General features: G+C 40.7%; 1 protein-coding gene and 2 long non-coding RNA genes across 5 annotated transcripts in view; 1 reads left to right on the forward strand and 2 right to left on the reverse strand.

Annotated features, from left to right (window-relative positions):
* Positions 1–12,015, reverse strand: part of LOC138970684 (uncharacterized) — a 94,993-nt gene that overhangs the window by 30,386 nt on the left and 52,592 nt on the right. The window lies entirely within an intron of this gene.
* The window catches only part of LOC138970676 (X-ray repair cross-complementing protein 5-like), a 66,549-nt gene that overhangs the window by 16,765 nt on the left and 37,769 nt on the right, over positions 1–12,015 (reverse strand). The window lies entirely within an intron of this gene.
* Positions 2,758–11,081, forward strand: LOC138970683 (uncharacterized). Its single transcript, XR_011457044.1, has 2 exons — positions 2,758–3,319; positions 7,113–11,081. It is a non-coding gene; the product is annotated as an uncharacterized lncRNA (long non-coding RNA).

The following is a 12,015-nucleotide window of genomic DNA, read 5'->3' on the forward strand; positions in this document are numbered from 1 at the left end:
TGATGTGGTGATCTATCTGATCTAAATTTAGATCCAAAAATAGGCCAAGACCAGCCGGGTCCGAGTACGAAATTAATTCGTAAAAAAATCGCAGTTCTTGACTCTTTGGGTGCAAGTCAATGAAACTTGGTAGTTCTTCTAACGGATAGCTGCCTGAGGTATGACTAGCCTGAGGTATGACTAAAAGCCCCAGGGGCTCCGTGCACCTGGATTTGACAAGTTCAGTACCTTTAACAAGAATACAGAAAAGCGCGCTTTTATGCTTAGCACAATACGCTACCGCACTAATCTGGCGTGTCAATATCACTACGTTTTGCACGTGGGAGGTGAGCGATTTCCTTCACGCGGGGATTGACGAAGCTGTACTGTCTTGGTGAAAAAATACAGTGCGTTCAGTTTCATCCAGTGAGTTCGACAGCTTGACTAAATGTAGTAATTTCGCCTTACGCGACTTGTTTTTAATTTGCGTGGATCTGCTGGTTAAGGTGTGCATGTTGGCCCAGATCCTCCGACTTCAGCCCTAAGGTTTCTTTCAGGGTTACCCCGCCCTTAGTTCCTGGCTCAAAAACCTAACCCTGGGAACACATGGGGGATTTCTTACCGGGGGTCCCACCCCGGGGCTAGAGCTTTTAATGCGGCTCTTACTCGTATGGTGTAACTGTCATCACTGAGACACGTAGGGAATTTATAGGGTAGTCAGTGTCATCTGCTAACCCACCCCGACCTGGTAGAGACACCGCTAGTTGGTCCGGGACTGCTTATTCTATATTCGCAGCTGGCCCCCATATCTGGGGGCCGTTCAATTAACAGTGTTTCACAGCAAGTGCATGTACTGCACATTGAGCTCATGGCCCTGCCGTGAGAACAATTAATCTGTTAATCTGCTGATCAAGCTAGTCCCAACCTTTTTGTTTATATTTACACTGAATAATCAAGCTGGGAACTCTAACTTTGATACTGTGCTGCTGATAAACACACAATTTGAACTTCACAGAGAGAGGAAAAGAATAGAATTAAAAGAGAGACAGAGAGTTTGTTTGTTCGTTCATGGGCTGAAACTCCCACGGCTTTTACGTGTATGACCGTTTTTACCCCGCCATTTAGGCAGCCATACGCCGCTTTCGGAGGAAGCATGCTGGGTGTTTTCGTGTTTCTATAACCCACCGAACTCTGACATGGATTACAGGATCTTTTTCGTGCGCACTTGGTCTTGTGCTTGCGTGTACACACGGGGGTGTTCGGACACCGAGGAGAGTCTGCACACAAAGTTGACTCTGAGAAATAAATCTCTCACCAAACGTGGGGACGAACTCACGCTGACAGCGGCCAACTGGATACAAATCCAGCGCGCTACTGACTGAGCTACATCCCCGCCCTAGAGACAGAGAGTGAGGGGAGTGGTCTCAAACTGCACAAAATTATGAATATATACATGTACTATGTAGATAAACTTATAAGCTATAGGAGCAACTATAGGAGGCTCCCATTAAAGTTGAAATAAAATGTAATGCCTCACTTTTTCTGAGGCACTGTCTAAGAAATACACATTTCCATTTTGTTATCCTTTTTTGTTAAATTTAGTCAAGTTTTGACTAAATGTTTTAACATAGAGGGGGAATCAAAACGAGGGTCATGGTTGGTGTGTGTGTGTGTGTGTGTGTGTGTGTGTGTGTGTGTGTGTGTGTGTGTGTGTGTGTGTAGAGCGATTCAGACCAAACTACTGGACCGATCTTTATGAAATTTTACATGAGAGTTCCTGGGAATGATATCCCCGGACGTTTTTTTCTTTTTTTCGATAAATACCTTTGATGACGTCATATCCGGCTTTTTGTAAAAGTTGAGGCGGCACTGTCACACCCTCATTTTTCAATCAAATTGATTGAAATTTTGGCCAAGCAATCTTCGACGAAGCCCGGACTTCGGTATTGCATTTCAGCTTGGTGGCTTAAAACTTAATTAATGACTTTGGTCATTAAAAATCTGAAAATTGTAAAAAAAAAAAAATTATAAAACGATCCAAATTTACGTTCATCTTATTGTTCATCATTTTCTGATTCCAAAAACATATACATATGTTATATTTGGATTAAAAACAAGCTCTAAAAATTAAAAATTAAAACATTATGATCAAAATTAAATTTCCGAAATCGATATAAAAACAATTTCATCTTATTCCTTGTTGGTTCCTGATTCCAAAAACATAGATATGATATGTTTGGATTAAAAACACGCTCAGAAAGTTAAAACGAAGAGAGGTACAGAAAAGCGTGCTATCCTTCTCAGCGCAACTACTACCCCGCTCTTCTTGTCAATTTCACTGCCTTTGCCATGAGTGGTGGACTTACGATGCTACGAGTATACGGTCTTGCTGAAAAATTGCATTGCGTTCAGTTTCATTCTGTGAGTTCGACAGCTTGACTAAATGTTGTATTTTCGCCTTACGCGACTTGTTAAACTTTTTTGTTGTCATACATTATCACTGAGAAACAAACTCTTAACATCTGAAGATGCAGAGCTGTCAGTCTTTTTCAACCCCTCATCAACATTTCTGTGTCATAATTATAATCATTAGGGAAGCTAAGTCACGAGTAGCAGCCTTAACATAACCTTTTTGCAGCGCTGATAGCTCACTACAAAGACTAAATAGCCAGAAATCTAAGACTGTTTTGTATCATGAAGTACAGTTATACTAAGTATACATATATTCTTGAATTTAATTACCCTTGTACATTATGATGGGGTCCAAGGAATTCTAAAATTCAAGAAAAAGACTTTATAATTTAACCTATTTTAGTTAAGCAAACTAAGCATTTTTAATCATATTTCTAGTTTTCTGATAATATACTCGGTTCAGCTATTTGAACCTCTCTCTTTTATTTAATCTTCTGTATTTGTGTGTGTTTTGTAATTAATAAACAGTTTGATTTGTTTTGAATACATTCGATCATTCTTCAACAACATGAAGTCCAAAAATTTCTCTCTTAAAAAAAAAAGTGTTTATCTTCTTATCGTCTCCCTTCCTATTTCTGTTTGTGTAACTTTTGCGTATCTGTGCCTCTGTTCTCACCATACATGCAGCAGTGGGAGAGAGGGGTTAGACGTATTCTCAAACTGTGGCCATTCAAACATATGAATATTTTTAGAACGGGGAAACCCCAGTTTGAGTCATACATACCAGACTACTGTGGAACGTTCTAGTCATCACCAACACTTACTGCGCATGCGCATGAGCTAGTAGCCTACCTGAGAGTTATCGACGAAGGTACAAGGAGAGCAGTCACACAACTTCAACCTCACCATCTCATTCCAAGTGTTAAAGGTGAGACTTTGAGCTCAAATGTATTGAATGTCATTTCTTACTTTTGTTGTTGTTGAGGGTGTTACTCTGGGTGTCAGGATCAGGATCAGTACATTGCAGGAACCGTTTTTAGGTTATTTGACAATAATTTCTCTTCCACTCACTATTCTTTCTGTCTTCATCGTCTGCACAGTGCTGATGTAATGTTACGTAACATGAACACATAGATCTACTCTCTACTTAGTTCTCCGTCTTCAAATTCAGCAATCTCTGTGTAAGAATATACTGAGTGAAGTAGCATAATAATAATATAATAATCATGAAAGCTTGTTGCACTGCTTCCTTCAATTACATTTTATTGACATTTATTTTAAGGTGGGGGACACACTGTTCAAAGCACCCAAGATTATGACCAGTTTTCTTCTCACAATTTATGTTGTGTGTGTGTGTCACTGTGTGTGTTAAAGGTAAAACTTTGATTGTTCAAAGTTTTTTTCTCACAATGTGATGTGCCTGTTTGTCTTTTTATCTCATACCTGCCTGTTTTATGTTTAAGGTTCTTTTTGTCCCAGCCTTCCCCCCTCCTTTTCTTTTTTACAAAGTCAAGTTTTAACATAGACAGGGAATCTAGACGAAGTACTGTGTCTGTCTGTGTGTGATAATCTGTATGTGTAGTGTGATTCATAGAAAACTTCTAGACCCATCTTCATGACACTTTACATGAGATTTCCTAAGAATTATATCCCCAAAAGTTGTTTCCCTCATTTTTTGATAAATGTCTTTGAAGACGTCTTATCCGCGGCTTGACATTTTGGTCAAGCAATCTTCGACGAAGCCCGGACTATGGAATTTCATTTCAGCTAGAAAGCTTAAAAATTAATTAATGAGTTTGGTCATTAAAAATCTAAAAATTCTAATTAAAGTTAAAATTGTAGTAGTTGATCGAAAAGTGATGTTATCTTATTCTTTATCATTTTCAAAATCATTACGTTTGGATTAAAAAAAAAAAGCTGATAATACTAATAGTTAACAAGTCGCGTAAGGCGAAAATACAATATTTAGTCAAGTAGCTGTCGAACTCACAGAATGAAACTGAACGCAATGCCATTTTACTCGTAGCATCGTCAGGCCACCGCTCATGGCAAAGGCAGTGAAATTGACAAGAAGAGCGGGGTAGTAGTTGCGCTAAGAAGGATAGCACGCTTTTCTGTACCTCTCTTTGTTTTAACTTTCTGAGCGTGTTTTTAATCCAAACATATCATATCTATATGTTTTTTGAATCAGGAACCGACAAGGAATAAGATGAAAGTGTTTTTAAATTGATTTGGACAATTTAATTTTGATAATAATTTTTATATATTTAATTTTCAGAGCTTGTTTTTAATCCGAATATAACATATTTATAATTATATGTTTTTGGAATCAGCAAATGATGGAGAATAAGATAAACGTAAATTTGGATCGTTTTATAAATTTTTATTTTTTTTTACAATTTTCAGATTTTTAATGACCAAAGTCATTAATTAATTTTTAAGCCACCACGCTGAAATGCAATACCGAAGTCCGGGCTTCGTCGAAGATTACTTGACCAAAATTTGAACCAATTTGGTTGAAAAATGAGGGCGTGACAGTGCCGCCTCAACTTTCACGAAAAGCCGGATATGACGTCATCAAAGACATTTATCAAAAAAATGAAAAAAACGTTCGGGGATTTCATACCCAGGAACTCTCATGTCAAATTTCATAAAGATCGGTCCAGTAGTTTAGTCTGAATCGCTCTACACACACACACACACACACGCACACACACACACACGCACGCACATACACCACGACCCTCGTTTCGATTCCCCCTCGATGTTAAAATATTTAGTCAAAACTTGACTAAATATAAAAAGAATAGATTAGAGAAAAAAAAACTGTCCTGTGAAGCGATATGCCCTACTGCGCTATCCTGGCTTAAATTGACACTTTCTACACGCTTTTTTCGTGAACATGTTCAGCGCTTTTTTGGGCGCATGGCCACAAGCAGACCTGTTTACCCTCCCGGATTGTCCGGAATTATTACGGATTTGGGGTCTAAATTCCGGTATTACGGAATACTTCCAGAAATTCCGGTCGAGAGAACCTTTTTCGTGCGTGAAAATTCGAAGTCGAAATTGTGGTAGTCACCAGGACTGTGATTTCAAGGCTGGCCGAAACAGCCTTTTCTGTGCATGTGCACAGCAAGGTATTTGTCGGATTCCGCGGATTTGAGATCGACATTGGTCCGAAGGGTAATATAGGGCCGATCTCTGTGGGGACGAAATGCCAACCAAAAAAGCGAAAGTTGTACAGAAATATCGGCAAAACTATTAAGTCAAGTGGCGGTGTCTGGTGAAGTTTAAGAAGAGCGAACCACATTTATTTTGGTGATCAACTTGAGATCAGTGCAACAACAAAGCTAGTCAGTTACGAGTCACGTCGCGGCACGTGTCCCGAGGTTAGACGGAGCATTAGTTTTAACAAAATCCAGTACACAAATGAACATGGAAACAAACAAAAACACGAAATTATGTTTGGCAAAACATGAGCCTGCTTCGCATCGAGTTTATTTGACCTAGGTCTCTACTTCCACAGAATCTCTCAGACCTGCGAACCGATCTCTCACTACGGTCAGTCGCACCAGAGACATAGATGTAGGTCTATGGTCGCGCTCATCAGTTACTTGGCTGTTGCCGAAATTCAAGTCTTTCTGAGCCTAAAACTGATCTCCATTAATATTTCTCCAATATAGCAAAGATCACAGTTCTTTGAATCGAAAAACTTTCAACAAAATGTTTAAATGAAATAAACGAATCGGTCCTCTAAAATTAAAGGTAGCTTCTGGAGTGAGTTATTATGACTGGTTTTAATGCAGGATGTCTGATGTGACAGAATGTAAGGTGGTTTTGTTCACATGCATCTTCAAGTGACTGTAAATAGTCCAAGGGCGGAGGGGTGGGGGTGGGGGGATGTTACAGGGGTTCCGGACCCCTCCACCCCCCCTTGCTGTCAAAAAAGCAAAAAAACAAAACAAAAATTCAGTCTGGGAAAAAAACTAAAGACATTTTCTGTCTGTGAAATTGTTGTTGTTGTCGGGAGCAGATATCAATGAAGATAAATTGCCATTATTTAATACTAACTTTAAAAGAAATAATGAGTGGCTGCTGACACCAATTTATCATGTTGAAAATCAAGGATAAGCTACAAATTGTTAATTAAATAGCTAAAACGCTTCTGCCAGACCCCCCCCCACCCCTCTAGCTCTCTTGCTCCGCCCCTGAATACTGTGGTGTTTTTTTGTTTAGATAAAGTAAACTTGTCTTAGTTAATTTGCATATTATATATCAGGTGTCGTGTGTTTGTGTGTGTGTCATCGAGCTTCTGTGTGTGTAGTACAATACTGTTAAACATGGTTATCAATTTTGTACTTGTTTTGCATGGTAGCGCGCGAATAAACGTGTCGTTTAATCGTTTTCGAGCTGGTTTATGGTTGATAAAAAAGATTACTCAAAGATGCCTCATATTACGGAAAAGTACCAGCTGCATTCCTGATTTTCATTTGGGGGGGTAAACAGGTCTGCCACAAGGGACAAAGCTATCTTGTTTTGGTGAGAGAAAAAAAAATGCAGCCTGGTAATTTCATTCTGTGAGTAATCGACAGCTTGACTAAATGTCGTAGTTTCGCTTCATGCAACTTGTTTATTTCTCTCCTTCCTTCATTGCGAATGTCTTCAGTTTGTTCATCTGTTCATGATTTTCAAGTTGAATATTGTTTTGATTTTCTTTTCAGAAATGCTGTCTACACATCTGTGGAAAATGCTGACTGCAGCTTTCATCCTATTGTGCTGGATCCAGGGATGTGCTGGGAACACTCAGCTTACAATGACCATGCAGTTTGACTGGCTGTGTAAGCCTCCACATATTACGTCAACGGGTGCCTACATTCAAATCAAAAAGGTTGAACAACACCCCGACAAAACTCAAATTTTGGCTACAGCAGTCTGGAATAGTTCTGAAGTGAACAGTCAATTTCTGAGCCGTGTACCAGGAGCTGAAGCTGGTGGCAATGTACGTGAAGGCTTCCTGAATCTTACTTACCAGACTGCGCAAAGAAACAGTTCTGAGACCTTTCAGTGTGTATGGGCATACAATGATGAATACGGAGACAGATCCAATTCCACATCATACAACATAACGCTTAACACTGAAAGTTTCTTTTCAGTGAAAGAAAAATTTACGGTGTACATCAAGGTCACAAAAGCAAGTCTGTCCCATGGGCTTATAAAAACAGAGCCATTCTTTGTTTCCACAGCAATTGGAAACAACAGTGCCCATCAAACCAGCAACAAGAAAACACCACTATGGCAATGCGAAAAAGCCAGAGGAGTGTGTAATCTGACAGGCATTGCTGTCTCTGATGATGTAACTCTAAATTTAACCTGTTCACAAGAATCTCCACAATCTGAAAAGTTCAACTGCAAAGATCTACCGCCGTACCACGAAGTTCGCCTTGATGACAGCCAGAACTCAATTAACATACTTTCTGTGGCGATTCCAATAGCATTTTGTATCATCTTAGTCATTGGAATTGCCATCGGATTTTGCATGAAGAACTCTATTGCAAACGCTCTTAAAAACATTCCAAACTGTTTTCCCAACATTTGCTCCAAGAGCAAAACCAAAGAGACATCCATCCAGAACCCTGATGAAAAACCCACAGAAAACAAAGATGTTGCAGTTAAGATTGAAATCTCCGGTGATGAGAGTGGAGATGGCAATGATACTGATGAGAGTGGAGATGACCCCTTCCGGGCTGCAGTGCGAAAAAGACCGTTCAAAGTCGAAGACAACAAGTTTTGTTCATCATTAAACCTGAAGCGCGGGGAAAAACCTAGACTCAGTGGCGTAGAAAGCAATGATGCAAATGGTAAAAAAAAAGAAACTCTTGTTTGATGTGTAACGTTGAAATAGCAAATAACACCCATGCTGAGCCAGGCGGATCGGGGAGGAGGATCTGCCCCCATGACATGTGGCATGCAGGCCCCACCAGCGTGCAGATATGCCCTGGTGCCCACGAACAGATCACCCAGCTATGGGCAAATAGCACTCCAGGGCATCCCAACGGTGAAACAGGCGGATGAGGAAGAGAATTCCCAATGGCTGTGAAGGCGGAGGAGGATGTCCTACTGAGTAGACCAGACTCCGTTTGTAGCCATGGCAGGCAACTGGTCTAAGAGAAGCAAACTCCAAAGTCAAAACCCTGCACCGGCAGGGTATCTGGGCCTCAACGGCAATGCAGGCGGAAGAGGAGCCAGTTTCTCCCAACGGCTGCAAAGGCGGACGAAGGCACCCCAGCTATGGGGAACTAGCTGGGCAGAATGGACTCGTCAGCCTAGTAAGGCAGCTATTCTTGGGGAGGGAGCAACCCTGAGTAAAAAGCTCCAATCGCCGAAGAGGGAAGACAGCAGCTAACTTGGCGCGGGAAGAAAATTGGTTGTCTGCGCTTTTCTGATTACATGGCCGTACAGATAACTTAGATCATTGTGGTGTCGTCCTGGTGGACCGCAGCCAGTGTAGGGCGGTGCCGGCCCCCAAGCCTCAAACTGAGGTTTAGTGTGTGATTGTGTGACAGGGTGTGAATGTTGTTTTGATTTCTTGTTTCTTTGTGGTGGCTTTTATTTTAAATTCTTTATAAAACAAGGTTAATTATTATTATATTAAAACATAGCATTTTAGTCATCAAGTTTTGTGTGTGTTTGTGGTAGTTATTAGTAGTGCAAATCCACATGTATGCATTATAAGTATGAATTTACATTTTTTGTGTATGTGGTTAGCACGCGACGAGCCGCTGGGGCGGTTGTAAGAAATCCCGGCAGGTTGGGGGCCGGTTGGGATTTTGGGGGGCCGGTTCAATTTTTGACTTACCGGCCCCCTGGCGTCTGGCATTATGGGGTTAGTGCTAGGACTGGTTGGTCCGGTGTCAGAATAATGTGACTGGGTGAGACATGAAGCCTGTGCTGCGACTTCTGTCTTGTGTGTGGCGCACGTTATATGCAGGGTTCGTACGCTCCTTGAATCCCCTTGAATTTTCAACCCCCCTTTTCAAGGACCTTGAATCTCCTTGAATTTGGAGAAAATGGTCATTCTTGTGTTTAACCTCCTTGAACCTCCTTGAATTCTGAAGTGCAGGCAAAAAAAAAAATGTTAATATTAAAGTTTTTCAGCAAAATGAAGCAACTTGACATTTTTGTTCGTTGCTGGAACGGGCAGCAAGTCCAAACGGAATACTACGCTTCCAAATTTCTTGGACATGCTTATGCAACCACCCTGATTGATTCTCTGGAGCCTGCCATGGTGGAGCTGGGATACCGGAAATACTCCTTGAAAACTCCTTGAATACTCCTTGAATTTCACTGTCAGGTGTCTGTATGAACCCTGTATATGTCAAAGCAGCACTGCCCTGATATGGCCCTTCGTGGTCGGCTGGGCGTTAAGCAAATAAACAAACAAACTTATAATTTCAATTCCAGGGTTAGACTTCTTACCTCAGTAATTGTAAACACATTAGGTGTATACTACCTACATTCCACCTTAGCTCTCTCTATTTACAAGTCACATACACCAAGCGTGTACATACTCTCTCTTCTCTCTCTGTCATGTTCTATTTATTTTTTTCGATGCTGAGGTCATTCCCTGTCTAGGTCACTCATTTCGTCATATAATCATTCATTCGCTTGCAGCTTCGTGGCAAAATGAAGAAAAAATCAGCCAGATAAGTTTTCATTATTGTTTGTCTGTGCACTTAAAAGACCGTTGGGTCGATATATTTGTGAATGTATTGTTTTGTCAATAACAAACGTTCTTCTTTGTTTTTTGATATTTAAACATCACCTTCATTAATGTGACCCACTGGCACTCCCTCAAAAGGTTAAAGTGTCATTTTTCTTTGTTTGGTGTTTAACATCGTTTTCAACCATTCAAGGTTATATCGCGAGGGGGAAAGGGGGGAGATGGGATAGGGGAAAGGGGGGAGATGGGATAGAGCCACTTGTTAATTGTTTCTTGTTCACAAAAGCACTAATCAATAAATTGCTCCAGGGGCTAGCAACGTAGTACAATATTTCGTGTCTGCAGTGCAATAAAACCTCATTTTTGTAATATTTGCAAAGCGAATCTGAAATTGATATAAATTTACAGAATTGATTAAAGGCACAGTAAGCCTCCCGTAAACCATCACAGATACTGTCAGGCTTTTACACACAGTACAAACACCCTTCCATTTGAACGCTCACCAAACGGGAACATCCTAGTACGTGCCCTACGTAAAGAGCGAGCAATTTTTAAAGAATTAATTTCCGCCTGTGGTCAGTCACGACGGCCGCCATGTTTTTTTTTATCCCACGGTACTACTCATGTATTCCACCAAGGAAGAGCGATTTATTGTGTCTTAAAACCGACTTCTCGGGAAACTGATCAATCGAATTTTATGTTCCACAAAAACTTGCTTCATATTTTATTTAAGGACTACTTTTATTTGCCTTTATTTTTATAGCGCACATTTTGTGCCCCACATTTTTTTTTGGCCTTAATTTTGTGGTCCACAAACTGGAAATGTGCCCCACAAATTTTTGGGCTTATTTTTATGGTCCAAAAACTGTAAATAAGGGGCACTTTTTGTGGCCCTTATTTGTTGGATTAATGACATCAAATGACAAGGATGTTCACACTTGTACATAAATTAAATTATTGTGCTTTTTCAGTGTGTGTGCGTGCCATATGTGTGCTCTGTGTATGTGTGTGTGTATGTACTATGTGCGAGTGTGTTAAAGAGTCAGGGATGATCCTAACCACTCGTTCAACACAGTATGGAGGAATAGACTGAAGTTAAAACTGATCACAACCCCAGTCTGACTTTTCTGAATCTTCTTGTGTAAACTATCAAGTGCACTACCATAGTCAGACTGCATTTCACCATCAGAGGATATAACTTGCTAATTTGGAGCGAACATTGAGTGTCCGCTCAATACAACTTTGTTTTTCTTTGAAAAATATGCACATCGCAGCTCACGATTACTCCCACACAGATTGCTTGGCTGCAAACAGAAAAATCATTACACGCTGTGCAGTAGTCATGTATGTAAGCATCTTCTAAATCAACAGCAAAGGGATCATCGTGGCAGTGATCGTGAGCTCCAACATGCATAACAAAAAGTGAGTCATATTTAGCGGACATTGCTCAAAATGCACATTGGGCTCACATTTTTACCAAGAGCGGATCTGGGGGGGGGGGGGGGGGGGGGTTACATGGGTTATGTAAACCCCCCCACCCCCCAAAAAAAGAGGTAATTTATTGGCTCAGGATGCACCTGATAGCTCTATTTTGCTTCTTTGGATAAAAAAAAATTCCGGGGGGGCATGCCCCCCTAGAGGCTTAGGCGCCGACCGTCAACTTCTATCTTAATTCGCAGTCATTTATTGTAACCCCCCCCCTCCAAAGTGAATTGATCCGCCCTTGTTTACACTGTGAACAAACTGAAAAAGGACACAAACACACTGTGACACACACACACACACTTAACAAAAAAGACGCAGAAAATACACAACAAACAAAAGGAGACAACATTGCACTGTTTGCATCTCTGTTCTTTTCAGACAATAAAACTCATTAAAGCAGCACAACTTTCGCTTACTTT

The sequence above is a fragment of the Littorina saxatilis genome, linkage group LG7 (genome assembly GCF_037325665.1).
Source record: "Littorina saxatilis isolate snail1 linkage group LG7, US_GU_Lsax_2.0, whole genome shotgun sequence".
Lineage (NCBI taxonomy): Eukaryota > Metazoa > Mollusca > Gastropoda > Littorinimorpha > Littorinidae > Littorina > Littorina saxatilis.